Below are 27772 nucleotides of genomic sequence, written 5' to 3'. Positions count from 1 at the left end.
TAAATTAATTAATTAAAAAAAGAAGAAGAATGCACTTCAACATAATAAAAACTATAAATGGCAAGCCTACAGCTAATATACTCAACAGTGAAAACTGAGAGTTTTTTTTCTTTAAGAGGAGGAACAAAACAAGGGTGCCACTCTTGCCACTTTTATTCATCATATTACTGAAAGTCTTAGAGAAATCAGCCAACAAAAATAAATAAATAAATGAATAAATGTATCCAAATTGAAAGGGAAAAAGTGAAACTGTCTCTTTTTGTAAATAACACAATCTTATATAAAAACCCTAAAGACTCCACCCAAAAATTGTTAGAAATAATAAAAAATTCAGTAAGGTTTCAGTATGCAAAATCAATATACAAAATCAGTTGCATTTATATATGCTAACAATGAACTTTTGGATAAAGAAATTAGGGAACTAATCCCATTTATCATAACATCAAAAACAATAAAATATTTAATCATAAATCTAAGCCAAGGGGTGAAAGATACACTGCAAACTATAATAGTAATGAAAGAAATTCTGGAGCACCCAAATAAATGAAAAGATATCCCTTTTTCATTGGGATTGGAAGAATTAATATTATTAAACTATCTATACCACCCAAAACAATCTACAGATTCAATTCAATCTCTATCAAAATTCTGTTGCCATTTTTCATAGAAATAAAAACAATTCCAAAATTCATATGGAAACACAGAAGACCTAAGATAGCCAAAGAAGTCTTGATAAAGAAGAACAAAGCTGGAGGCATCATAGTTTCTGATTGCAAACTATATTACAACGTTGTAGTAATCAAAACAGTATGGCATTGGCATAAAAACAGACATATAAACCATTGAAACAGAATTGAAAGCCCAGATGGCAACTCACACATGTATCAATTAATCTTTGACAAGGGCACCAATATCACACAATAGGAAAAGGGTAGTCTTTTCAATAAATCGTGTTGTGAAAACTGAATATCTATTTGCAAAAGAATAAAACTGACCTCTATATTATGCCATTCACAGGAATTAACTCAAAATGGATAAAAAACTTTATTGTAAAACCTGAAAGCATAAAATTCCTAGAAGAAAATATATTGAGAAAAGTTCCTTGTCATTGGTTTTGGCAATGACTTTTTTTAAATATGACACCAAATAATAGGCAACAAAGGCAAAAATAAACAAGTGGGACTACATCAAACTAAAAACTTTCTAAAGAAATTTTCAAATAAGTAGAATAGGGTTTTAAGTGAGATCTTTTATGACTAGCAGACCTCATTTCCCAATAATGTTTGTTTTTAATTTTATTTAAATCCAAGTTAGTAAGCATAGAGCGTAATAATGGTTTCAGGAGTAGAATTCAGCGATTCATTTCTTACATATAACACCCAGTGCTCATCCCAACAAGTGCCCTTCTTAATGTCCATCACAAATAAGGTTAAATAAAGTTCTTTAGGCGGAAAAGGGAAATAATTAATCCACTTGAATATATACAAAGGAATGGAGTGCCAGAAATAAAAAAAAAAAGTGGGTAAATATACAAGGCTTAATTTGGTTTTTATATCCTTATAGTACAATTGACTGTTAAAACAAAAATAGCAACAATATATTAGGAAGAGTCTTAACATACATAGAAATTGATTATGTGAAAAAAAATAGTATGAAGAATGGTATATGGAAAAATAGGAGTGTACTGTCCTAAAGTTCTGCACTCTTACAGAAAGTAATAAAAACAAATTAAGGTGGACTACAAGAGATTAAAGGGGCATCTTGTAATCTCTAGAACAATCACTTTAAGTGTTGGTATAGCAAAAATCAACAGAGAGATAAAATGGGATATAAGGAAATATTTAATGAATTCAATATTTAATTAATTCAAAAGTAAGAGGAACATAAAAATCGGTAAAATGGTAAATTTTGCTATACATATTCTGCCAAAATTTTTTAAAAATAATTTAAAAGTAAACAGAGAACAAAAAAGGACAAATAAAAAACATTCAACAGGGGCGCCTGGGTGGCGCAGTCGGTTAAGCGTCCGACTTCAGCCAGGTCACGATCTCGCGGTCCGTGAGTTCGAGCCCCGCGTCAGGCTCTGGGCTGACGGCTCGGAGCCTCGGGCCTGTTTCCGATTCTGTGTCTCCCTCTCTCTCTCTGCCCCTCCCCCGTTCATGCTCTGTCTCTCTCTGTCCCAAAAATAAATTAAAAAAAAAAAAAAAAAAAAAACATTCAACAAAGTATTAGACTGTAACCAAACCTTATCAATAATTATATTATGTGTATGTGGAGTTAGCACTCTACTTAATAGAAAATCGTTATTAGTTTTTATATAAATAATAAGATGCTACTATAAGCGGTCTTTAAAAATGCACTTTAAATATAAATACTGAAATAAATTGAGGTCAAAAGAACAGAAAATATCTATATCATACAAATAATAAGCATAATAAAGCTGGTGCATCTACATTAATATCAGTCCAAATACACTTCGGAACAAGGAATATTCCCCAAGATGATGCTGGATATTCTATGGTGATAAAACCAAGCACACATAACAAGCCTGGTAACAGAGTTTCAAAATATGTGAAACAAAATCTGATAGAACTAATGGGATAACATACAAAATCACAAATATGGTTGTATATATATTTTATATATATATATATATTACATATTTTAACAGGACAAATAATATAAACCAAATTTATCCTAATAGACATTTATAAAACATTATATCAAACAAATGTAGAAGACACATTATTTTCAGTGCACATGAAACATGCACTAAGACCACTCCAGGGCCACAAATAAATACCAATAACAAAAGTGACCTGGAAAGTAACCAAATATTTGAAATTAAGCAACATGCATAAATAATCCATAGATTAGAGAATGGATCACATGCGTAATTATAAAATCTCTGAACTGAATGACTAAAACACAACATATTCAAATTCATGGGATGCAGTTAAAGCAGTGGTAAGAGTAAAATTTTTATCTCTAAGTGTACATCAAACAAAAACAGAACAATTAAAAATTAATGCTGTTTCCACTTTAGTAAGCTAGCAAATTAATGCCAAACTGAATTGAAATTATGCAGGAGAAAGGCAGTAATGGAGGTACAAGCATAAACAACAAAGAAAAATCAAAGAAACCAAAAGATGATTATTTGAAAAGTCAAAGGAAGTTATAACTCTCTACATATAATGATCAAAATAGAGAGAAAAATATATATTACCACTAGCAGCAATGAAAAAAGAAACATCATTGTAGATTCTACAAATATTAAAAGAAATTATTCCACAAATGTAATAAGAAATTATTATGAAAAATTGTATGCCAATAAAGCTGACAGATTAGAAGAAATTGAAACTGAAGTTGACATAAGAAATTGGAAAAAAAAAAAACAATAGTCTTTCCTATGCCTATTAGTAAAAATAAATTCGTAATTACAAACATTCCCACAAAGACAGCCATAGCCCTGTACAGTCTCATTGGTGATTTCCATTAAATATTTCAGGAAGAAATAAAATTGGTGTAAGAGTCATTTACTCTCTTTAATGCTAGACAAGGAATAGGTAAATGTTATTACGAGTGAATTTATGTTGTAGTAGAACAGCATAAACTTCATTTTTAAGAGATCTTAGTTCAAATATTGCCTTTACCATTTTCCAACTGTATGACCTGGGTAATTTCTTGAACTTTCTAAGCCAAATTTTTCTCAAATATACAACAAGATTAAAAATACACAGGGGCGCCTGGGTGGCGCAGTCGGTTAAGCGTCCGACTTCAGCCAGGTCACGATCTCGCGGTCCGTGAGTTCGAGCCCCGCGTCAGGCTCTGGGCTGATGGCTCGGAGCCTGGAGCCTGTTTCCGATTCTGTGTCTCCCTCTCTCTCTGCCCCTCCCCCGTTCATGCTCTGTCTCTCTCTGTCCCAAAAATAAAAAATAAAAAAAAAATAAAAACATTTAAAAAAAAAAAAATACATCACTTGTTGTACTGAAAATTAAAAACCAAAGATATTATATTTAAAGTACATAGCATAGGGGCACCTAGGTGGCTCAGTCACTTAAGCATCTGACTCTTGATTTTGGCTCTGGTCATGATCTCACCGTTCGTGAGATAGAGCCCCAAGTCTGACTTTGCACTGACAGTGAAGAACCTGCTTGGGATTCTCTCACTCTCTCTCTCTGTCCCTCCGCCATTCATGCTCGCTCTCTCTCTCTCTCTCTCCCTCCCCCCTCCTCTTTCTCTCTCAAAATAGATAAAATAAAAAACTAAAAAAAAAAAGAATCTTTAATGTACATGGCATAGATTTTGGTACTTCTTGGGTCTTCTAAACAATATGATTTGAAGGAATAATCTAATGAGATTTCTTTGGGGCTTGTTTATCAAATGGTTATTCATGCTAATAAAATAATGAGAGAAAAAATAATCACTTCAATCTTGACTCCAAATTATCTAGAATAACTAAAAATGGAAAAATTGATAATAGATACAAAAATATCTCAGACGATCTAAAGACAGGTAATATGCTTTTAGTAAATCCTATTTTTTCTTAATATAGAACAAATTTTAATACATTGTATGGAATCATATAGCTAACTAGCTATGGATTTTTAGTGGCATCGGAACTGAGTCTTGAAAGTCAAAACAATAACCGTAGACAATGAGGGCAGCATCATAAAAGAAAAGGAAACAAAATGAGAAAAAATTTCAAGGCAGAAGAAATGAATTTTGTTGATGACAGTAGGATTTTTCATCAGGAGAATGGTCTGAGATTTGCAGACTGACCCTCCTCTTCTAGAGTCCCTGCACGTGCAAACTATCGTGACCATGCCTGGCACCCGCTGGCTGTCATTCACTCACTTCAGTGTTCGTACTTTTTTCCTCCTCCAATCCAAATTTCAACGACTTTAAATGGTCTAAATTAAACCCGTCTTGCCCACTGTAACTCACGGTGACAACTCCCACTCTTGAATCTCTATACTATTTACATTCTTTTTCTCCTCCGCTTTAGCTTTTTGAAACAAATATCCACTCCATTTAGTTTTTCACAGTTGCCCCGGTGCTCACAGCAGTCCTCCAACATACATGCTGGACACCGATTTCTTAGGATAATCAAACACTAAGATCCTGGTCCTAATGCATTTCAGTATCATGTAATTATTAAAGCAATGGGTCTTCTTGGGAGTTAAGCTAAGTCATCTTCAATTTCTGCATTCCTAAGGCAGGCATCCTTTTATTATTCCAAGCCTGTATCGTTGAAGTGAGATAAATATTAATTACCAATATATATTCATCGTTCTGAGACATGCAGGTGAGCTTCAAAATAGTAATAACTCTCTTATATTTACTTTTAAAACAATTGAGAACATTTCCCTCTTTTGCAAAAACATTTTTTTAATATTAAAAGAATAAGAATGATTAGCAACCATTAGTTGCCAACAATTTATCCTAGTCAGAGATTTTGTAGCCAAACTACATACCTTATGCATGAAATTAAACATTGCTTCCACAAATTACCTATTTCTTAAGGTTATGGAGGTTATATTCTCTACAATATTCTTTTAAAAATTAGCCTAGATGGATTGATTTTATTAAAATGACTCAAATATCTGGACAATATATATTGTAGGTATACAATTTTAAAAAACATTTTGATGTTAAATTAATTGAAAACATTCAGATAGAATATAAAAAACATAGTGTCATAGATTATTTGCCATTATTTTTTCCATACATTCTCTCTTATTCAAAAGATACTTTGGCAATATTCCTGTGTTTGTTTCCTCTTTATTTAAGCGACTAAAATAAAAGGCATGCATACGCACACCTTAAGAACTTCAAAAGTCACATCCTTATTGTAGTTACATAATAAAAGAGACTTTACATTTGTTCTAACAGGAGAAGGATTGCAGAGAGACTAACTCCGTAATACATGCTTTCTTCCTATACATCTGCATAATCATATATATTTGAAGAACATTTTGACAAAAGATACAGGGTTGAATTCCAGTACCAGGAACACACAACAAATACATGAATGCTCCAACATTCAAATTAAAATGAAGGCAGATTTGCCCATATTCTCCTCATAATTGCCTTTCACTTAACTACTTCTAATAACCCTCTAACAATTATCCATCTGGGGAAAAAAAAAAGGTGGGGGTAAGTTCCAAAGCATTGAATCCAATCTCTTACACTGCTGAGCAGCTGCCTTTAAAGGGGGCATTTTGCATTTACCCTCTGATTTATAAAAGAAGCACTTTCTAAATCTTGATCTCGGGAAATTAAAGGAGAGATCATGTGACTACCATTACAAATCTATCAGAATGGTGCCTCATAAGCCCTTGGCACCACTTAGAGTTTATAAGGGCGAGAACCAACTGAGTGGGTGTTTTCGCTCTTTGACAATGTGGCTAGATTTCAAACCCTTGAACTGAGATTTTAGAAGACATAGGGAACAGTATTAACAATGAAGTTATTTAAGATAGAATCCCAGATTCTTTTGCAGTGTTTTTGCTTTATGTTTGAAGAATACTTCCTTCAAGTGACTTATTTTCTCCTATAAAAAAACCGTGGAATATTTTCTCCTTCTCCACTGGGGCTGCATCCTTCTCCCAGGGCATTCTTCAAACGTTTCATATGCCCCTCAGCCCATCACTGTAGGAGTCCTGCACCAACGGAGTCCTGTACTATTCACGGGACCAGTGAATATAGTCACCAAATGCCCCTTTTAATAAAAGTGCCAGAGGACCAAAAAAAGGCAGGCATTAGATTTTTTTGAAAAAGTATATTTGACACAGAAATCCCTTCTTATGTAGAGAGTTAGCATTCAAATAATTTATGCAATAGTCTTCTTGGGTTCACTGAACTCTAGGTCAACTTTATCAATTTGTGCTGTAGACAAAAACCTGCCTTTTGTTCCTAAACCATTTTGTGTTTTCATTGCATCTCAGGTACTCAATGATCTTATTTTGTTACTATGATCAAGTATCTCCCTTGCTTATTTTAGGAATAAAGTCCACATTCCTTTACAAGGCATTTGGAGGACTCCATTTATGGCCAAAAGCTGTTGCCTTGTTCCCTTTCTACTTCTTGCCTCACAGTTCACTGGAGGCACTGTTCGATTCCTAAATAAGTTCAACTCTTTAATTTCTAATCTCTGGGTCTTGGTCTTTACTGCTTAAACTAATCGAAATTCCATAACCCTTTGCAAAAACTGCCTAAATATTACCCAAAAGTCAAGGCATGTGAAATATTCTGTATGAAGTCTCTATCAGTCCTCGCCTGCTTCTTCTCTTTACCAAAACGTTTTAATATTCTCATGCTGCTCACAATATACTCTGTGGACTACAGATGTTTGTGTAGGTAAGGAGTCTACTGGATTCATCCAGTAATGTGTTTAGTCTATAAATACTGTTTATTAATTCTACCATTCTAGGCCCTAGGAAAGACACTGTGCCTTTAAGCAACTCACAGTCTGATGTTCTACTAGGTATCCAGGTGCACAGATAATTTTTATGCTTGTGTCCCACAAAGTAAATAACTTTGTATTTCAAACACAAAATGTGGCCAACAGATGGTTGCTGATTGAAACTCATGTGATAAAATAAATCTTAGCTAAACAATTAGGGGATTATCATATTAACATACTAAGGAGAATTTGCATTTTTAAAAATAATGAGCTCAGAAGAGATCCCCAAGCACCCTTCAGTGATGTTTTGGGAAAGATGGGCCTTCTTAGAGCTTCTCAAATTACAGAAAATCGTCAGATGCCTACTTCATGCATCCATCATACTCTTTGGAGATATATTAACATAGATCCACATGGGAGGGCAGAGATAATGTTATTCTATATCTGAACACAGCCTTGGAAGGCAGCAAAACACTGATAGAATGTAACAGTGTGGAAGACCACTGGGCAAAATTGAAAAGGAACTAGCATTTTCTTCAGAGCTATGGTCACAGGCAGGAATATGCACCCTGACAAAAGCTGCAAATGATTAGCTCAATAAAGGACTACCACATTTTAGAGATATGAACTTTTGCCTTATCTGTTCATTGAAAACTCATTCTTCTAATAGATGATTTAGCTTATAAATCATAGAGCAGCAATATTTGTGAATTATGCAATTTATTTGAAATGGCCATTTAATGGACTATACTCATATACAGAGAAAATTTAGTCTCTCACTTGGGCAGCTGCTCTTCATTCTTTTCTACAAACAAGGCAAGCAATTTTTAAGGTGACAAATAGCATACATTTAGGAAAATGTAATACTATGCTACAAAACTTAATGGCAGGCAAACCTCAAAAGACTTAGAAATTTGGTTTGAATGAGATAAATATTCAAAGGACCGCCTGCCTATCAGAAGGCTTTCTGAAGCTAAGTTCCCCTCCTTCTCTGCAGGACTTCCTATGGGGCTTTTTATCTCCTCTCTCCCAGCAAAACTCTTTAAAGAGCCATCATAAGTCCCTCCCACCTCATTACTCACAGTCTGGTTCCAGGCTTTAGGCCAGACAGCACTGACAACCTCTCTGGACATCCTCAACTGGATATCACCAGAGCTTTTCTTTTCAAAAAAAAAAAAAACCAAGTTTATTGGATATATAATATTTAAAATTCAGCATTTAAAGGAAGCTGTCTGTAATATCTTCCCCAAAATGGTGCTTATGAAGCTGAGTATATGGAATCAATTTCCATGTGGTTAAGGCCAGTTCAGTTTCTCCTGGACAAGCCTGTAACCAACAAACTCAGCTGTCACAAAGAAGGAAGTGGAGGAAGGAGATGGCAGAATGGAAACTTCCAGAGGGTGATCAGTAAGTCCTGCTCTGTGTCCACAGGGCAGCATGCCCTTCAATATAGATTTTTTTCAGCCTTTGTTTTGAAATTCTTTCCCACAAAACTTAATTAGGGAGAAAAATCACTAAACAGCAATATTTCATTCCAATATTACTCTTAAAATATTGACATAATATAGAAGGTTTTCTGCTTAGGCAAATAGACAAAGTTTTAATGAAGGATTTAAAGACACTGAACCAGATAAAAATGCTTACTGAGTTCCGCATTGCTTCATTTTATTTTTTAAATATTTTGTATGCCAAGCATGTATTTTGGAGAAAAAAAAAAAAAAAAAGAAAGGAGAAGGAAAGAGGAAGTGTTGCATCCAGAATCTCATTTTAGGAAAACAATTTTAATAAGTGATTCTCTCTTTCTTTTTTTTTCTGTTTGAGTTCTTGAAATCATGTACTATTCCGAAAAGAGTTCATCCACCTAAATGTAATTTCCCAGCTAGCAAATTCTTGTGACAGATTAAAATATAAAACTTTTATCTACCATATGCAAAGAATATGTAAATTTAAGCTTCATCAATACCATCTCATGTCTGAATTCCATGAAAATTAAGTTTCTACCATTTCCTCGTTCATATTTAAACAGATCACTTTCCTACATTACATTATTCCATCTATTCCAGTTTGTCAAGTATTTCTTGGGCATACGTTTTGATGGTTTGAGTTCCCTTCCATCCGAAACATGAGGTTGGATCCAGATTTCTTTATCTGTGAAGTGAGTGATATTCCATGATCCCCATTGTCTCTTTCAATTTTAAATTCTATGCTGAATCATAAGGTTGTTGTGATTAAATGAATACGAGGAGGAACTCACTTTGAAACTACAGAACGACATGCAAATATGACTTAGAGACCAGCAACATTATTCATTGATGCTTATATTTTTATCAGTTGGTAACTTATGGAATCTGCCTTGATGGTCATTTCAGAACAGGGGCAGCATTTCTCTTAGGGGTCAATTGATAGCATTATAATGTCAACATTTACTTAACATCACTTGTATGCATTTCACTTGGCCTGCTTCAGAAGGACTCTCTGCGTGGTAGAAGAAAAAGTTCTTTCCTTAAGGGATACACATTTGTTTGTTTTTTTCCCTGTACTTAATTGATCTTAAATACCTTTTGTGGGGCGCCTGTGTGGCTCAGTCGGCTAAGCGGCCGACTTCGGCTCAGGTCATGATCTCATGATCCGTGAGTTCGAGCCCCACGTCGGGCTCTGTGCTGACAGCTCAGAGCCTGGAGCCTGTTTCAGTGTCTGTGTCTCCCTCTCTCTGACCCTCCCCTGTTCATGCTCTGTCTCTCCCTGTCTCAAAAATAAATAAATTAAAAAAATAAATAAATACCTTTTGTCAATCTAAGAAAAAAAATTAATTAGAATTCTAATGAATTTTCTGGCAAATGAGGACACGTTTCTTATCTGTTATTTATTGCCCTCTCCACCATTTCAGAGGTTTTGTTGTTGTTGTTGTTGTTGTTGTTTTCATTAATGTCCATTTGAAAATGGAGGCAGGCTGCATTGGCTGTGGGAGTCTGCAATAGACTTATTTTTCAGATTTTAGTTTCTGCTATTTGTCAAGTGGCTACCTCGGAATGAGAGGAATGTTACATTTATTTTAATGCTATAGCCTCACTACAGGTGGAGATTTAATGCAATTTGTGTAGTAATAAATGTACTGTTATTATGAAATGCACTGTGATATTTTTAAATGATATGCAACAAAAAGTCAAGTATTCGTGAATTAATGCAGAAATATTCACTTGGAACAATATGCAAAATAAAATAAGTCAGGTCAGGCTGCATTTTAATTGGTATTAGAAAACTTTCAGAATGAATAATAAGAAATTTTTCTTTAGAAAATGATAAAATTGCAGATGCCAAATACTAGGGTGCATTTTTAAGGAATGAGCATTTCACATTTCTTTTTATTTATTTATTTACAATTTTATAATTTTATTTATATATAATTTCACATTTTCCATTTATTTCTTTGGTAAAATAAATCCTTATACCAATATTGCATGGTGGCTAACCAGCATCGATGGCTCTTAAATGTTGATACTCTCCTGTTATTTTTCGGTTTGTTTAACTTCTCTGTGCCTCATAGGTTAATTAAATGGTGCATGTAAGCACTCACTAAAGAACATGCCTTCAACAAGAACTAATTGTGATATAATTATCTCCATGTTGCTCATTTAGAAAAACAATACAAGAAAGATGCTTGTGCACATGTTCATGTTAGTGAGTATGTAGCACATTTTTTATAATGGTTCCTGAATGAATACAAATTTGTACTATTTACCAGAGCAATTCTGGCCTTATTTTTTTGCTATTTTAAAAAATTTTTCCAGCCTTATTAAAGTATAATTGACAAATAACAATAGTATATATTTAAGATGTGCTTTTTGATATTTTGATATATGTCTGCATTATGAAATAATCACCCATAATCAAGCTAACTTTCTTTGCATGGTGAGAACATTTTGCAAATTCCAAGTATATAATACAGCATTGTTAATTATATGTTAATTATAGTCACATTGCTGTACATTAGACCCCCAGAACTTATTCATCTTTCATAACTAGTAATTTGTATTCCTTGACCAATACTTCTCCATTTCCTCTCTCTCTCTCTAGCCCCTGACAATCCCCATTTAAACTGAGAAAAGTAAGTTAAATTCTTCTACCATCAAATCTTATAAATATGGGGTTATAAGATAACATCCTGATAGATTCTGATTTCAAATACTCAACATGGTGTTTTACCCAGGTAGGTATTTAATAAGTGTTTGCTAAATGTAATAATAACCTCGATTATGGTGTTGGAAAGAATATACATTAAGTATTCCACTGTGATGAATTCTGATTGTGCCTAATTAGTATTATCTGTTCTTTCATGTGCATTTGTTTAAAATTCACTCAAAGATTAGTTTCTTTCCAAAAAAACACTGTGAGCATCTAACAAAACTCTGACTGATCAGACTGTCACAGCTATGACTCAAATCACCTCATGATGGCATACAATAGAATCTTGATAGCAATTCTGAGGAAATTTCAAAATTTAGAACAATGGTTTTAATGAGGAACATCTGATGTCATTAAGATAGCCATCAGAGAATTACAGACTATATTTAGAAGTATTTTAGAAAGTCCATGTTGATTACTTAAATGTCATAAAATAATAATTACCCTGTGTTGAGCATTCTGTTTCTGACATGGTGCCAGGAGGTAGAAAGATACATAGATAGATGGATAGTCACTTCATTATATCATTCTGACCTCACACTTCTGTTTCATAGAAAATATGATCCGCTGCTTTATAGTGATAATTTATTTTAATATAATAGTTTAAGCAAAAAAAATATTTCCAGGAGATCTAAAATATGACTAATAGGGGGGCCTGGGTGGCTCAGTCGGTTAAGCATCCGACTTCGGCTCAGGTCACGATCTCGCGGTCCGTGAGTTTGAGCCCCGCGTCGGGCTCTGGGTTGATGGCTCAGAGCCTGGAGCCTGCTTCTGATTCTGTGTCTCCTGCTCTCTCTGACCCTCCCCCGTTCATGCTCTGTCTCTCTCTGTCTCAAAAATAAATAAACTTTAAAAAATTTTTTTTAAATATGACTAATATGTGGTCTTGGCTTGATACTGATACTATAGCCTGATCATGATATAGCAGTTAAATAAATTCAAAATCCAATGAGCATATAACAATCTGCCTTAGAGGGCATAGCTCGGTGCTAGGGATTCAAAGAGGATGGGGACCCAGTATCAGTGTTCCCAGGAGCTTAAAGTTGGAATGGGGAAGGTCGGGCAAAGACACACATGCACATAAATTACACAAGGTAGAACATCATGAGTTACGAGAAAGGAAAGAGAGGAAAGGAAAGAAAAGTCGTAACCAGTTAATAGAGGAGGAGGGATCTCAAAAACTCAATTAGGAGGTAGTTTGTGAGCTAAACCTTGATAGGATTTTTTAAATAGACTTTTCAAATTATAAATCTCTACAACAGAATTTCGTTTATCCCACTACTCAATAAATATTTATTGGGTGTCTCCTATTATTGAGTATATGGTTGTCACTGAGGAAACAAATGAATAAGTACTTGTTATCAGGAAAAGCAAAAGATATAAACAAGTTAACAGATGATAATACAATGCAGTCGGTGGAGATGAAGAAATACTTTCACTCCCTGGGACAAGGAAGAACTGGAGATTAAGAAAACCTTTTGGGGAAGAGGTGATAAATGAGTGAACTTCTTTAAGACAAGTAGACATTGTATAACTCAGGTGAAGTCCTGGGAGGTGGTAATGTGGTTAGCATGTTTATGTGTTCAGTCATTAAAAACTGTAAGTTACTTATACCTTACCAAGTAAAAGACTCCCGCTAAGAGAAAACATGAGAAATGTTAGTTTCAGGTGGCTGGAAGCAAAATGATTAGCAGAAGTTGTCAAAGAAGGTGGTAAATTGTGAGAATGTGTCAGAATGCCAAAGGCCTCAGAGGTCCTGCTATGGAGTTCGCTCTATATCTTGAATGCTTGGAGAGCTATTCAACAGAGAGACATGAATAGGACGTTATCACCGGATGTAAGAGGTTGGGGATTGGGGTGCATGACATAAACCGAGTTGGATTCCAATAAGGTCCCTCTGGAGGCACAGGGAGAATGAATTGTTGGAGGAGGGCACGTTGTGAGACTAGCATAAGGAAAACAAGTTACAAAGAGAGAATAGTACAGATGAGAACTGATAAGATTCTTTACTTGGTCAGTGGAAATATGGTTGGAAATAATTGAATGATTGCAGAGGTGTGAAACAGGGAGTCCAGTGGAGCCCAGAGGGAATTCCAGTGGAGCCTAGTGTTGGTAGTAATGTAAAGAAAAGAGTGAAGAAAGGTGGCTAGTTCATTCTGGTTGGATGATTAATGCCATTTCTTGGGACTAAAACAAGAGAAGTGTATCTGAGAAGAGTGATAATAAATTTACAACCTTGCAAACTGAAAAATGTCTCATCTACTGGAAAAACATAGCACCAAAATAAAAATAAATTTAAGATTTATAGGTTTATCTATTACTCAACTGATTATATAATCTATGGCTTAAAATAAAGTATGGAGGGGCACCTGGGTGGCTCAGTCGGTTAAGTGTCCGACTTCGGCTCAGGTCATGATCTCATGATCCGTGAGTTCAAGACCCGCGTCGGGCTCTGTGCTGACAGCTCAGAGCCTGAAGCCTGTTTCAGATTCTGTGTCTCCCTCTCTCTCTGCCCCTCCCCTGTTCATGCTCTGTCTCTCTCTGTCTCAAAAATAAATAAACGCTAAAAAAAATTAAAAAAAAATAAAGTATGGAAAATGGGCCTGAGGTAGACCTGATCACAGTTCATGTACTCACTAATCAATCTCATAAGGATATTAGTGAAGACATAAAACCAGGAATGAAGATCCCACCGAGGCAGTCATCACCATATAGGTAAGGTACTACTAGAATATATAGGTATGAATAAAATCCCCATGAGATTGGGTTTAGCAAAAAAGGACACAAAGGATTTGAAAAGTCAAGGAAGGAGACTTTATTAATTGAGTGGAAAGATGGAAGAGGGGAATATACTGGTGCTAAATGTGCTTGAGGAGGAGTTTAAAGAAGGAAGTGGTCCACTGAATCCAATGCTATGGAGAGATCAAATGAGATGAACACTGAAAATATTGCCTTAGATTTAGCTACCAAGAGGCCACTAGCATTTATGTGTATCCTTGAAAATTCAAAAATAATACTATAAATTATTTGTGGGTCCATACACATGTAGTAAAAGTATAAAAGCACTGTCAGGAAAAGTCCATACCAACTCTCAGCTAGTGGCCACTTCAAGGGCAGAACTGCAGCGTTGCTCATCTCCATTTGCACTGTATTTTACATGAATAGTGTCCTTGGAGGTGAGCTACATAATGATCCAGCTCTGGGGAAATAACAACTGAGCTGGCTATTAATAAGGGAAGTAGCTTTAAAACAACTAAAATCAAAATGGCAGTATGTTAACATTTGCTAAATACGACCGGTTTGCATGGATGTTTGCTACGTTTGTTTCTGAACTATCTATATATTTGAAATATTTAAATAATTTTAAAGGCATTCTTGACACTTGCCTGGATTCTCCCAATGTTGTCCCATGTGCTTTTTCCCTTTGCTGATTTGCTCTGTATCCTTTCATTGTAAAAATCTGTAGCCATGAGGGCCACTACAGAGTGAATCCTATGAGTGTTCCTAGCAAATCATTGAACCTGCGGGTGGCCTCCAGAACCACCGGCCCAGCTAGGTTCAATGCACCTTCATTTGAAAAATTCTGAGAGCATCTGAAGACACGCAGCCTAGGCTAACACATCTACTGGCAGCCAGCAAGAAAAAGCAGACTCCTAGTGCATGGTTCAGACTCTTCAAGTTCATCTATCAGATGCTGCCATTGATTGGCAGACCTGAAAGCCCAGTGAATCTTGATGAACTTGACTCCGGTGTATCTCAGCTTAGTGATTCCAAACCATAACATGAGGATAACTACCAGAAGACAACCAGCACATTTTTGAGAAAGTGGTGTAGGGCCTTTTATAGACATGGAGTAGTTTATCAGATGAATTAATATATAGCTATTGATATATTAATATACTATTAATACATATCTATTGATATATTAATTATATATCTATTAATATATATCTATTATATTACTATATATCTATTGATTAGTAGCTATCTATTGATATATTAATAAATTAATTAACATATAATTAATATGTATAATATATATATTAAAATTCTTAATTAACTCCTCTTCTTGTTATAGACTTTGGACTCAGATGTCTCTAAGAACAAATCCCAAATCCATGACTAATTATGTATAGGTAAGGCATCTTTGAAAGTGACTTAACCTCTGAGTTTCAGCTTCCTTATCTGTGAAATTATTTGCCATGAGTATTACCTAACACATACAAAATTACTAGCACAGAATTTGGCACATAATAAGCACTTAACAAATACTGTTCATACATGATTTTTCATATATTCCTGTGTACTGTGTCTTCTGCATTCTGAGTTAAGAAGGCAGAACAAGGGCATTGGTCAACATTTCAAGGCACTAATCAAGACCAAAGATTTCCCTGAGAATTCAAAAGTAGGAAAAACTGAACAGGAGAACAAGTCTTATGGGACTTTGGAAACTACTGTATGAACAACCTGGCAAACCATGTTTAACATGAAAAATACACACACACATACACACACACACACACACACACACACAGCCTTCTACTCCATGACACAAAGTGATTTGTGTAGCCATTATTGACTAAACCTAATACCCAATATAAACTATAATTCAAAACAAAACATTACATGCAAACTTGAAAATATTATTTTAAAAATTCTTTGCTCACTTTACGTGGTATTTTTCACATTTATTAACACATGATATTTTTAAAGTTAACTCTTTAATATGTATTATTTTTTTTTTAAATCACACCGAGGTCTTAATTTTGTTGAAAAGTTAAATTCTTTTGGGTTAAAAATGCTATTTATTTATTTATTTTTTGTTTAAATTTTATTTAAATCCAAGTTAGTTAACATATTGTGTAATAATGGTTTCAGGAGTAGAATTATGATTCATCACTTACATATAACACCCAGTACTCATCCCAAGAAGTACCCTCCTTAATGCCCATCATCCACTTAGCCCTTAGCCACACGCCACACCCCTCCAGCAACCCTAAGTTTGTTCTCTGTATTTGAGAGTCTATTCTGGTTCACCTCCTTCTGTGTTTTTATCTTATTTTTCCCTCCCTTCCCCATGTTCATCTGTTTTGTTTCTTAAATATGCATATCAATGAAGTAATATATTTGTCTTTCTCTGACTAACTTATTTCACTTAGCATAACACCTTCCAGTTTCATACATGTTTTTGCAAATGGCAAGATTTCATTCTTTTTCATTGCCAAGTAGTATTCCATTATATACTGCAGCCAAGGTCAAAGAGTGCTATCTATTTTCTCCTCTAAGATTTTGATGTTCCCTATTTTACATTTAGGTCTTTCATCCATTTTGAGTTTACTTTTGTGTATGGTGTTTAAAAACTATCCTCTAGGGGCACCTGAGAGGCTTAGTCGGTTGAGTGTTGGACTCCTGATTTCGTCTCAGGTCATGGTTTAGAGATTCCTGGGATTGAGCCCCATGTCTGGCTCTGTGTTGACAGTGTAGAGCCTGCTTGAGAGTCTTTCTCTCACTGTCTCTCTCTCAGCCCCACTTACACACACACACACACACACACACACACACACACACACACACACACAGAGTCTCTCTCTCTCTCTCTCTTTCTCAAAATAAATAAATAAACTTTAAAAAAGAAAACAAAAACTATCATCTAACCATATACTGTGTGGTAAGAATCTTAGTCTTATTCTTTGTCTTGGGCTACATCTTTTAAAGAAATTAAATTTATGATAGAGCTGTTGAAATTCTATTACTTTAGCTATACAGTATGTAATAACTACATTCTATAACTAAACTGGATTATCTAACAACTTGCTTGAGAGCACTGACTATGCCTATCTAATTTGCCCTACTGGACAATAAGCAAAATTTCCAAACCATATAGTCTTAAAAATGAATACATTTTCTCTTTAATAATGGCTTTCTCTAAACATCAGGGAGTACAAATGCTTAGTTGCAGCATTGTATTTTTCAAGACAATGATATTTATTTAGCAAGAATCGAATTCCTTGACTTACTGGAATTAAATTACTACTTAGGAACAGGAACAGTATTAATATACAGTTTTCATTAAGATGCTAATTTATTTAGCATTACTTAACTCTCCAGTGAGTACACATTCTATAATAAAAAACAGAATTCTGAAGTAATGTAATTGCTAAATATTCCCTACAGTATAAGAATTGCACACATTCTTTCAAATTGATTTGTAATGGCATTATAGCAAAAAGCTGAGAATTTATGCATTAGCCTAGTTCTTTTTTTTCCTCATGAGAAAATTAATGATACAAGTATAAATGAAAGACTTGATATTTCTATAACTGTGTACTTGGTTTTTGTGAAAATAGATTAAACTAGCCTAGCTAGTTTGTTATTTTGTTCCTAAAACAATGTACAAATTTTAGTCATTGAGATACAAAAAAACAAAAATTGGAATGCAAAAGGCTAAAGTCCTGGCATAAAAATAGGCAGAAAATAGTGTTAAAGCAATAAATAAATTTATACTTGTGTGCAAGGTAATTTAAGGATCCAATTTGAAGTGTTTCTAAATTGCTATTTATCAGCACACTGTTTACTGAATAACCCTTCCCCACTATTTTGTTAACTTTTTATCATGTACTTAAAATGTTATATATAAAGCTGTAGAGAAGATTATATGAGTTAACTATAATCCCACCATCTAGACAATAATAATATTATGTTTGGTTAATTTTTTCCAGTCTTCTTTCACATATATATACATTTTCTCACAAAACTCAAAACATACTAATAATTTCATATTCAGTGTTTTATTTGTGATTATATATAAATGTTCCCCACATCATAAAAAAGTTATTTTTAAATATTTTTATGTCTGTAACAGAAATATTCTTACTGCCCAATAGCTAGACATTTTTGCTGGTTTTGACATTTTTTTTCTACTGCAAGTAATATGAAGTGAACATCGTTTTTCTTATATCTCAGTCAATATCCTTAAATATTTTCTAAGAATAGAGTAAGAAGGGAAGTACTAAATCAAAAAAAATAAGCTTTTTAAATGTTGTTAATACATATTGGTAGTTTGCTTTCCAGAATGTTACAGCCATTCACACATTTAATAGTTTCTGAGAATGTTCATCTACTCACAGTCTCCAGTATGGAGAAATATCATGTTATTATTTATTTAAATCTTTTGTAACTTGGTAGGTAAAACAATGTTTCAGATAACTTCTTTAATTTGCCTTTGTTATTAATTAAATTCTATACACACACACACACACACACACACACACACACACACATACATATGGAGAGTAACATCAGCAACATGGCTGCAAACATGTACCAGGATTGTGTCGCCCAAACCCCCAACAACAGAAACGTGGTATCCATTCATGGAAGAAAGTACTTTCGTGGGAGCTATGGCATCTGGCACTCTACACCAAGGGACCCGGGAAGAGGCTTGCCTACTTATGCATCAGTTAACAGGCAGATAGACCTTGGTCCTGGCTGTGGACACTGCAAAGGCACACGAACCAACTCCAGTTTCTCTTAGCTGTGATCCAGAAGCCCCCAGAAAAATACTTAGACAATCACCCATGGGTAAGAGAGCCTTTGTGGAAGTCCAGGTTTTGAGCAAAGTTCCAGCATACTGATGACACACATACAAATACAAGTTTGTATGTACTGGAGAGGGATAGAGGAACTGTTGGACTTTATCTACATCTGCCCTCTGATGGCTGGTGCACAGTGCAGGGCCAAGAGAGATCTTCTCAAAACATTATTTCTCCCACAAGGAGAAAGTAAGAGCATGTGATTGAGCACCCAGCTTCTCCAGCTGTGTAGGATGCTGCCAAAGAGGTCCATTTCTTGGGGCACCTGGGTGGCTCAGTCAGTTAAGCATCTGACTTCAGCTCAGGTCACGATCTCACAGCTTGTGGGTTCAAGCCCCACATCAGGCTCTGTGCTGAGAGCTCTGAGCCTGGAGCCCACTTCAGATTCTGTGTCTCCCTCTTTCTGCCCCTTCCCCACGCTCTCTCTTTCTCTGTCTCAGAAATAAATAAATATTTAAAAAAAATTTTTTAAAGAGGTCCATTGCTGTCTCAGTCTTGGTAATGATTTTTGGATACAATACCAAAAGTACATGAAACAAAAGCAAAAACCGACAAGTTGAACTACATCAAACTAAAAGCCTCTGCACAGCAAAGAAACAATCACCAAACGAAAAGGCAACATATGAAATAGGAAAAAATATTTGGAAATCATGTATGTGATAGGGGTTAATATTCAAAATATATAAAGAACTCATATAAGTCAAGAGCAAAAAACCCAAACAGTCCAATTAAACAATGGGCAGAGAAGCCAAATAATCAGTTTTTCCAAAGACATACAAATGTCCGTTGGGTACATGAAAAAAATTTTCAACATCACTAATCATCAGGGAAATGCATATCAAAACCACAGTGGGATATCACCTCACACCTGTTTAGAATGGCTGTTATCAAAAGGAAAAGAAACAGCGAGTATTAGCAATAGTAGAGCAAAGGGAACCCTTGTACACTGTGGGAATGTAAATTGGTACAGCCACAACGTAAAACAGAATGAAGTTTCCTCAGAAAAATTAAAGATAGAACTACCATATGATTAAGCAATCCTACTTCTATGTATATATCGAAAGGAAGTCAAATCAGTATCTCAAATAGTTGTCTTTGCTCTCGTGTTCATTGCAGCATTACTCACAATAGCCAAGATGTAAAAACAACCTAAATATCCAGCAATGGGTGAATAAAGATGTGGTATATATACAGAAGGGAATATTATTCAGCCATAAAAGCGAAGGAAATATATTTGCAAAAGCACTGATGGACCGTGAAGGCATTATGCTAAGTAAAATAAGCCAGACAAAGACAAATACCGTGTGATCACACTTAAATGTGGAATATAAAAAAAGTCAAACTCCTAGAAACAGAAAGTAGAATAGTGGGGCCTGGGTGTGCAGAAAACATGTTGGTTAAGGGTACAAACATTCAGTTACAGGATGAGTAAGTTTGGGGACTCTAACGTATGGCATAGTGATTATACTTAATAATACTGTATTAAATACTTGAAAGCAAGAAATGGTAATTATGTGAGGTGATACAGGTGTTACCTAACCCTACTGTTGGAATCATTTCACATATATTAATGTGTCAAATCAACCCATCGTACACCTTAAACTTATATAGTGATATATGTCTAGTTATATCTCAGTGGGGGAGATATAACTCCCCAGATATCCCCAGATATAAATCTGGGGGAAAAAAGTGAATAAAACTTTTTGTTTACACATTCACTCCAAAAATATACATTAAATTAATATATTTTTGGTGATTATCCGTTTATGTCATTTTCCCATGTGTTTCATATTTGTTACATCACTACTGTGTATGTATATACTCATATACATAGATGTTTATACATATGTATGTATACACATACAGTCTATTATATATGTTGAGAATATATTCCTAGTTTGTTGGTCAGTCGTCCTTCCCACGCCCACCATGGCCACCATTCAGCAAATGGTAGGAAGATGGAGCGTAATGGAGAGCAAAGGCTTTGGCAAATACATGAAGGAAGTAGGGATGGAGATGGCTCTGTGAAAAGTGGGTGCAGTGGCCAGCCAGACTGTATCATCTCTTCTGATGGCAAAATCCTCATCATAAAAACTGAGAACACTTTGAAAACAACAGTTTTCCTGTAACCTAGAAGTTTGAAGAAACTACAGCTGGTAGCAGAAAAACGGACTGTCTGCAACTACACTAACAACGCATCGGTTCAACATCAGGAATGTGATGGAAGGAAAGCACATTAACAAGAAAACTAGAAGATGGGAAATTAGTAGCGGAAAGTGCCATGAACAATGTCACCTGTACTTATGTCTATGAAAAAGTAGGGTAAAAATTCCATCATCATTTTGGACAGGAATTATCTGGGAGGATGAACAAGCTCAGTTCAATGAGGAAATCCCCATACTGCTTTTATTTTTCATTACTGTGTTCAATTACCTTTATCATCAACAGTTTACATGCAACTATTTCAAAGTGTTGATTTAATTATGATCACCCCTTTGGTTAGTAAATAAATGTGTTTGTGCTAAAAATAAAATAAAAAATAAAAAAATAAAATTTGGTCTATCTTGATTCCTGTAGGCAAAAGATGTTTAAAGAGCCAATTTTATAAATACGTTCCTTTTTGATTCTTGCCATTACTTTGAAATATTTATCTATATTATCTTTCAGTGTACTGTTAATATAATATATATAATGTAAATTATAAATATAGACACACATATCATTTAATCTATCTAAAATGCATCTGGCTTATGCTATGAGATAAAAATTTAATGGCTATTAAATCTAGTCAGATGGAGAATATATTTGTATAATTTTTCAGTGGGTTCTTAAGATCTTAAATGAAAATGTTTTTCTCTTGCTTTCACATGAGAGCAACATCTTGGTTGGTCACAGATAACATACTATCTTCCACAAAATTCTATGGACATTTTAAAATTATCTCCCATCATAAAAATCTGAAACTAACCCAAGTTCACACCTTTGTGGCCAGTTTTCTTTTTTTGTTTCTGTTTTGTTTTCTGATCCTTGCTTATGGATTCATAAGAATATTTTATACTTTTGAAGTTCATAAACATTGCAAGGATGTATCTAAATGCCTCTTTTTTATAAATCTTATCCGAAGTATAGCATGCCCTTTCAATGAGTCCTTCTTTGTAACTGAAGACTTTTTACAATTATGTTGTAAAGAATTACTTCTGTTTTAATGGCCTTGGCCTGTGCTATAAGAGTGCCTGTAATTCTGTTTGCATTTTTTTTTTCTGGTTATTTCCCATTTTTATAGTCTCCTTTCTCATCACTTTTATTTATTTGCTTTCTCTCTGTATCTTGGGAGACCATCTCAAGGCTATCCCCCAAAATGAGATTAAATGGAATCGCACATGCTGATAGTTTTCAATACTGGATTTTTATTTAAATCACTCGTGAAATGTAATAGTAACAGTAATAATAATAAAGTCGGGTAAGCTTAGAGCTATGACACCGCACAGTTCATGAGACATTCTATGCTCTGTCGGTAGTGATTGCTGGAGTTGTACAATGATGTGGAACTGCCTAAGTCCTGTTCTAGACCAATTAAATCAGAATCTTTGTATGGTAAAGCACTGACATATAAAATTTTTCTTTAGTTGATCCTAGTGTGCAGCCATGATTAGAGAGGTGGGGTGGCCAATGGCATATGTATAGGGCTTAGCACATGGCCTGAAATACATCAGTGCTCAGGACATGTTAAACAGTCTCAGCTTTAGCATCTGCCTCTGTATCATCATTTTATTATCCACAAAGCCAATTTTAATTCTTTAGCGCAGATTTTAATCTACTTTTGCTGTTCCGTTTTTTTATGCCTTCCTTACCCAATCTTCTGTCTGCCTCATATTCTCATCTTTTGGCTGTTTACCCTTGTTTCATGAAGACTATGTCTTGTTTATTCTATCAAAGATGTCAAGAAATTTCCTAAACTTATTTTCTAATTAAGTGCTATTTTCAAAAATAAGAACTCTATCCAGGCTCAGTTTTGCTAATGGACAAGATGTATGGGTTGGCCCCATGGATTGCTAAGAGTGTCTCATCAAGCATGCAGCCAGAATGTGAACCAGCATGCAGATTCTCAAGCATAGTTCTGTTGAATTAGAAGCTTTTCTCTTATGACCTCTCTCTGGTTCTCCGTTGGCTTGAAGAGATAGAGTATACTCCACAACATGTACTGAAGACACAAGTATTCCAAACTCCCTCCATTTTCCTTAATTTGTCATTCAACAAATACTTACAGGTAATGTCCTAGGTGCTAGAGAATGCAGAGGTGAACTATGTCCTTCTTTTCACAGAGCTTACATGTTAGTACCAGAAGCAGACAATACTTATCTACATAAATAAGATTACTTCAGATATTACTATTGCACATTAAGAAAACAAAATAGGACAACATTAAAAGGGTCCAGAGAGGAACAACATTTACCTGATGGAAATACACTTACTGGGATGCCATGTGCCACTATCAACATTTCTGCTCTGATGTTTCCTATGACGTAGTATGCTGTCAAATGGACATGGGGGAAAAGTTCTATGACCACCTCAAAAGACACTTGCAGAAGATGCCTGCCCAATGTTTTGGTTGGTCTTGAGCCAGGGCCTCTTTTCCAGAAAGCAGAGAATACAAATAAAATGTCTCCCTACTTTCATTTAGAGTATTTGAGCTTGGTCTATTCCAAGTGAGAAAGTATCTATTAATTACCAATTAGTTCTCAATTCAGCCCAAAATGTTAAGTTTATCCAAGACCAACAATAGTTTTACAATCAAATTTAGTTGGGAAATTATTATATTCTTTTTTTCTCCATGTTAAAGGGCATTTTGTGGGAAATAGAGAATAGCAACATCTATCCAAACTGGACCAGAATGCTTAAACAGTTCCCTTATTTCTGTGCTCTAGGTCAGAAGCTGTATAAAAAATTCCTTGGTTATGTTTCAAGGACTTCAGGCTCTTCAGCCCACCCTCCTTTCCTACTCATTTTTAATGCCATTGTGTCTCTAGTGTAGTCCTCTTTACATTGTACTTCCTTACACTGTACCTTATGTTGTACTCTTCCTTACATTGCTCCTGCCCATCCCCTCCAGATGGATGTTTTAGTCAAACTGTCCCTTGGAATTTTATTCTAGTTTCATTCCTAGACATTGTGCTTCACTTCTTCCATGATCCCATGGTGTGTCACCTGTTGATCAATCCTTCCTGACTCCCTCATTCAAACCAGACTTCCAGTGACGTTGACTTTGTCAGGTGCCCTGGGGTTTCATTAGTTCTTCAGAAGAGTTCAGATGACTAACCAGGTTAAACCAGAGATCCTATTTAATATTTCATTTAATGGCTTTAACTCAGTGTCTCTACCCTGACTGTTGCCAAGTAGAATATTTAGATATTGAAAATACAGCTGTAAACAAGGCATACAGGTCCCCGATCAAATGCAAATAACAATACATGGAGAAATAGACAAGTCAACTAACAATGTTAAAACAGGATGATAAGCATGGTGATTGGAAAAATTCAGTGTTTTCTAAGATCAGACACTTATACTATATTTGAGTTGTATGGAAAGAAACTGTCTAAACTAGAGTCTGATGGATGAGTTAAATAGGAATGAGCAAAGAAAAGAGATGGGAGGGAAAGAGCTCTCTAGAAGCACTAACATTTAATCATGAGCATGCCCATGTAATGAGATCAGCACAGTTTGCTAGGGAGACAGTTGGTGAGAGCTTGGACAAAAGAACCTTCATCAGTTCTCAGTACAGCCAGGGCGAGAAGCTTTCATTTTCCTAGATGTTATGGAAGTCTCTATCATGTATTAGAATTATTGTTAATTTATTCATTCAGCAACTATATCTACTACTTCAATGCAGAATGTGATGTTGGACTATAATACCAATTATGGGAGGTATGACCCCTTCTCTCATGGATTTTATTCCTGCCTTGCATGTAGTAAGGTCTACTTGTAAGCTTTTTGGTTCCAGTGACTTCTCTGAAGTCAATGTGGTAGAACATTTTGGTGGAACAAACCTACAAGTAGATAAGTCAAGAATAAAATAAAATATGTAGGAAGAAAAGAGGGCAGGGTATTTTTTAAAAGGATTTAGAAACAAAGGGGAAGAAGAGAACTGAGATGAGGGAAAGAAAGAAGGGAAAGAGAGACAGAGAATAGAAACAGTACGTTTATGATGGAGAAAGCAAAGTATCATAAAAAGCTTCTCAAGTATAACAGACTGCAAATATTTGATATTACAGTCTTTCTAAATTAGGTTTAGAATACCTAGTATGCCTAACTCAAAATCTTCTGCATATAGTTGCATGAAAAGTATTTTATGGAAATAAGCAGCCCAGGGCTTTCTTTGAATGCCAAAGGACTCATTTTCAATGAAAATTTTGCATGAATCTCACTGCTGCCATGAAAACTACATGTCATCAAACTACCGTTCCAATGCCATCTTTTGCCACTGTAAGTTTTAAGGCCTTGATCAACATTTTCTACCTGAAAACTTCAAGAAAATTACTCTGACAATTGTAATCACTGTGTCCTTTAGACACAAGAAATGGCTTGTTACTGCAGCTAAAATCACAGTTATCTTTTTGGGGCAGCGGGGACTACTTTAAAGAAAGAACAGGTGGCTCAGTTGGTTAAGCGTCCAACTCTTGATATCAGCTCAGGTCATGATCTCAAGGTTATGAGGTGGAGCCCCACATCAGGCTCTATGCTGACAGTGCAGAGCCTGCTTGGGATTCTCTCTCTCCCTTTCTCTCTGCCCCTCACCAATTTGCTCTCTTTCTCTCTTTTTCTCAAAATAAATAAATAAACATTTTAAAAAGCCAAAAAGAATAGATAGTTAGAAAATGTGTCTAATGGGTACCCTGTATTATATAATAATTTCAATTAAATAACAACGTATTTATTGAGCACTTAGTAACTATAGGGTTTCGTGCTTAATGCTCAATAGAAACTAATGAGTTTAAAAAGGAGAGGCTGTAGCTCCTTCTCTTAAACAGGTCGTGGTCTTATTGTACAAGGGAAAATAAAATAGTCTCATTATAAATTTAAAATTAGGAGAATGTGCCATAAGAGAATTTAAAAATACATATAGAAGAAGGCATAAATTATATCAGATTGGGGGATCAAGAAAGTCTTTACTGAAAAGATGACACTAGGATGGTCTCAGAATATAACCAGAATTTCAAAAAGTAAAAAAAGATCAGGTACTATTCTAAATCAAAGAAATAGCATAAGCCAAGGCACAGAGGCAGAAAACTTATGTGCTATTTAGGGAAAAGTCTAGTTCATCTGGAGCACTAAGTAACAGAAAAGCACCAGTGGGAGAATCAAACCATGCTGTGGAGGACCACAAAATTTCAGTGAAATCCACACACAATTTTATAAATAATGGAGAGCAACTGTATTTATTGTAAAAGAAAAGACAACATAAGAACTTCTTATTAGGAAAATTATAGGCAGTAATATGTAGAATAAATTACAGCAGAGAAAGGCTGGAATTTAGAATCAAATGTAATAGACAAAAAAAAAATACATGTTGAGGTTTGAAGGCACCCAATGAGTTGGTATTCTCTTTTCTCTGGCCAAGCTCTGGATCAACCGAAATTGATAAAAGAGATGGTGGGTGGGTACAAAATGTATTGAAGGTCATGGCTTAGAGGTGCAGCAATGACAGAGTTCCTCATATGGAACCCTAGCATATGATAGACTTAGCCACTGCAGACTGCCCTACAAACTTTTGGGTGTAAAAGAGGAAAGAAGATGGAGGGGATTAAATTAAATGCTCGGACCCTTTCCCCTAATACACTGGGGGAAGAAAGACTGAAGAGCCAGACAAAAGTCTACAGAGGTATTATGGAGGAGCTCTCTTTATGGGAAATTGGCAAAGTATTCCCACATCCCCAATAAAAGGGCTTCTATTTTTTTGGTGGTGGGGAATGATAGCTAACATTTATTACCAGCAAAAAAACCCCTCCCTAAACAGTTTACATTTAATATTCAAGAAAATCTAGGATATAGGTACTGTTATTATTTTCATTTACAGGTTTGAAAAAAGTGAGCAAATTGGGCCAGGTGGCACAGCTTATAGTGACAGACCCCTAATTGAACCTAATGAGATATGGTTCCACAGTTTTCTCCCCAACTTCTATGCCAAGAGATGTGAAGACATGGTTCTGGAAAATACATACTCTTCAGGGAAGAGCTTATGGACAAGGAACCTGGGAAGGATTCAAGAAACTACAAGACGGCTTTGTGAGGGAAACCAACTTAAACAAAACACCTCCTGGATAGTCTTGTTCTGAAGACTCAGAACAGTTTCAGTAGACTTGTGCGTGAAAGCTTGATTAGAGATACAAGAAAGAATAAATATGAAGAAGTCGAAGCGACAAGAATACATTTTCAAGAAATATGTCATTTGAAGTAAAGGAGAGTTACAGTATGAAAGCTTATGAAAATTGGAATGTGGAACAAAGATGTTTTGGGCAGTTTGTTAGGGTATCGGAGAATGTCTATAAAAAGAGAAGACACTTCCAGTGGAGAAGGTCAATTTGAAGACACAGAT

General features: G+C 35.1%; 1 protein-coding gene and 1 pseudogene across 5 annotated transcripts in view; one reads left to right on the top strand and one right to left on the bottom strand.

The window, feature by feature from the left end:
* The window catches only part of GRM1 (glutamate metabotropic receptor 1), a 421006-nt gene that overhangs the window by 164405 nt on the left and 228829 nt on the right, over positions 1-27772 (bottom strand). The window lies entirely within an intron of this gene.
* On the top strand, positions 21112-21519 carry LOC131515001 (fatty acid-binding protein 5-like; annotated as a pseudogene).

The sequence above is a fragment of the Neofelis nebulosa genome, chromosome 6 (assembly GCF_028018385.1).
Source record: "Neofelis nebulosa isolate mNeoNeb1 chromosome 6, mNeoNeb1.pri, whole genome shotgun sequence".
NCBI classification, from domain to species: domain Eukaryota; kingdom Metazoa; phylum Chordata; class Mammalia; order Carnivora; family Felidae; genus Neofelis; species Neofelis nebulosa.
This window is presented reverse-complemented; position numbering and strand designations above follow the sequence as displayed.